The sequence below is a fragment of the Hipposideros armiger genome, unplaced genomic scaffold, assembly GCF_001890085.2.
Source record: "Hipposideros armiger isolate ML-2016 unplaced genomic scaffold, ASM189008v1 scaffold_18, whole genome shotgun sequence".
NCBI classification, from domain to species: domain Eukaryota; kingdom Metazoa; phylum Chordata; class Mammalia; order Chiroptera; family Hipposideridae; genus Hipposideros; species Hipposideros armiger.
The window spans coordinates 4946645-4949928 of record NW_017731368.1 but is presented as its reverse complement, the minus strand read 5'-3'; positions in this window follow the sequence as shown (position 1 = coordinate 4949928).

Here is a 3284-nt window from a genome sequence, read left to right as displayed (position 1 = left end):
ATGTGGGATCCGAACCGGGGCCCTCTGGCATCCCAAGCGAGTTCTTAACCATCGCGCCACTCGGCCGGCCCCATCAAGGCCTTTTAGGACCTGAAGGGCCCTGGAGGGCCCTACTCTGCTGTGTGTCTTACTCCTATCCCCGCCAGAATTGGTGCATGAGCACAGTCTCAGGCTCACAAGGGGTGATGTCCAACTCCACCTGGCTCAAGGTGCAGCCTATTTGGCCAGTCCCCTCATCCCCCACTCACTAGCCCCCTTGTCCCACTCAGCCAAGTGCAAAGTGAGTTCAAGAAGGTGTGTGAGCCCCTCCCCGCATGCAGGCCCCTGGCACTGGGCACAGGCAGGAGCTTTCCCCACCCAGTAGTCTCCCTGGGTAATGGGGGTGGGGTGAGTTGGCCTGAAGGGTGGGAGCCACCACTCCACCCTGACAGCTCTCAGCCAGCGGCACAGGGAGAGGGGTTGGAGGGCTGGCCCCACAGGAGCCTCCAGGAGGCATTTTGGCAGCCTGATGCCGCTAAGCCGGAGAGCCTCTCACCAGAGGAGGAAGGGGAGAGAGGCAGACCCTCTGCGTGTGTGGTCTCAGCACAGAAGGCTGATGGGAGCAAGTCCCCAGCCCTAGACGGCTACTCCCTCCGCCCCCAGGGCTGGGGCTCACATCCCACCTTGTCTAGACTGCAGCCTCCTGAGCAGGGGCAGGGAAGGGTCCCCGTCTTACAGGTGAGGCTCAACTTGTCCCGAAGTGGAGAGGCCAGGCCTCAAACCCAGACCCACTGGCTCCAGCACATGAGCCCTCTATGCTCTGCCCAGCCACGGTGGACACACCTGGCCACAGCCCTGGGCAGGGCGGTCGCCAGGCTCAGCACTTGTCACCACAGGATGGAAGGTGACGCTGGCTCCAGAGCATCCCATGACCACATATTCATGGAAACCACACAGAGGACCCTGTGAGCCAGACCAGCAACTTGGACATCACAGGTGCCATGGCGTGGGAAAATTCACTCAGTGAATGTTCCTGGGTGCCCGGGGTCCCCCAGAGTGGGCTCATGGCTTTGCAAAGAGTAGATAGAGCACAGGAAATGATATGTCCTGCTTTGTCAGTGTGATATGGTGATTTACAGTGAGAAATACACGGTTGGTCTTTGTCCTCTTCCTGTGACACAGAGCTCCTAAAACCCTTGGAATTTCCTAAGGGATGAGAGCCTTAAACGTGTCTTTTGTTATGTTAGTGAGGTGGTGTGTGGGACCCCCACCTAAGTCTGGTTGACAGCCCAACCATGTGATTAAAGGGTTGGAACTCCCAGTCCTACCCCAAACCCCAGGGACAGGACAGGGGCTGGAGGTTGAATGAACAGCCAATGGCCAGTGATTTCATCCATCATGACTGCTTAATGAAGCCTCCATAAAAACCAAAAACACAGATCTGGGCTGGTGAACACGTGGAGGTGCGGGGCGGGTGGCCTGCTCTGAGCGTGGGAGCTCCACACCCCTTCCCACATACCTCACCCTACACATTCTTCCGTCTGGCTGTTCCTGAGTTATATCCTTTTATATAAACTGCTGATCTAGCAAGTAAAATGTTTCTGAGTTCTGTGAGCCGCTCTAGCAAATTAATCGAACTCTAGGAGGAGGTCATGGAACCGCTGACCTGCAGCCAGTAGGTCAGAAGCACAGGTGACAGCCTGGGGGTGGGGGACAGTCGTGTGGACTGAACCCTCAACCTGTGGGGTCTGATGCTGCCTCCCGTAGATGGTGTCAGAATTGAGTTGAATTCTCAGACACCCGCTGCTGTCCAAGAATTGTTTGCTGATGTGAGGAAACGCCATCTCCAAGTTGGAATTGGGTCCAGGAGCCCAAAAGAGTCAGGCTTGTTCTCCTGGAAGCGAGGTGCGGTTCCAAGCTGAGGGTGCCGTCCCCGAGTCCTTAGGGACCCCCGGCCCACAGCCCCCATCCCCTTTCCAGGCTGCCACAGGTGCCTGAGCACCAGCGTCTGGGTAAAGCCCCCGCCCCCCACGTGCAGCAGGAGGAGTGACAGAGATTTTAAGTGTGAGAAGGATTCGCCCGCTTTGCTGGCTTGATGATGGCAGGGACCAAGTGGAAACCGTGAGGAGGAGGGTGGGTGTCCTGGAACAAGCAATGACACCTATGACACAATGACAATAATATCCTGGCTGCCCAACAGCAATGACAATAAGGACTTTGTCAAGGCCATTCTGCAGGGATCCCAGAGAGAGGACACACGTCCTTTTACCCGTCCTACACAGCCAGTGGGCCCTGCCCTGTGCGTCTCTCTAGGAGCAGCCATGCCCTTTAGCTCAGCTGACTCCATCTGGGACCTGACCTCCAGACCCCCTCATGCCCCTAGGGCCTCACCCAGCCATGGTTCCCGGGAACACAGTCACAGGCTGTGAAGTTGAGCAAGGCTGGCACACAGGCTTGCTCACCTCTGTTGTGCAGAGATGGAAACTGAGGCCAAGAGAGGCGGGGTCCTGGCTGGGTCACAGGGCACAAGGGCCACAGAATCAAGGCTGCCCCAGCCCAGAGAACTGGGATTTCCTGGGGTCCGCGGGCTGGGACAGACTGTTTCAGAGCCCACTGACTGCCTCTTGCCCAGCATGACTGGATCAGCAAACATGAGTCGCCCCATTCCCGGAGGGCAGAGGGGTGCCCACTGTCCCACCCAAGCATTGTCCAGAGCCTATTCCACCGGGAGAAGCACCGAACTGGAGGGGGTCTCTGCCCCAAAGCTCCCTCAGCCTCAGGCTGCCTCAGAGAGCTCCAAGCAGCACTCTAGCCCCTTCTGCTCAAGGCCGGTGGCCCTGAGCGCTGCCCCCAAGACCAAGTGGCCCTAGGCTGTGCCCAGGGCACGAGACCTTCTTCAGTTCCCACACATCCTGGCTTGTTCCTGTCAACGAAGGAGGTCTCCTTCTGGCTCTGGCTGGGAACTAAACATGTTGCTCTAAACACACTAACGTCAGAACCAAATTACTGAACCCCACAGAGTGAAAAATAAAAGACTAAATTGGCTTGGGAGGTAAAGGAAGTTGTGCATCGAAATCTAAGTGAAGTTTATATTGAGTTTCAAAGCATTTGGCACATTCCTGTAAGAATCAAAGCATGTGGCCCATTCCCGTAGGAATTCTGCGGGGAGTCCTGTGTGCCTCTCGGGGAGTCCTGGCACAGCGTGCAGGTGTATACATGGCAGGCCGTTCTCGCCATGGGTGGCTCAGAAAGGCGCTAAAGGGGCGTGGCCAGGCAAACATTCTCACGTTCAAAAGGAAAATCGG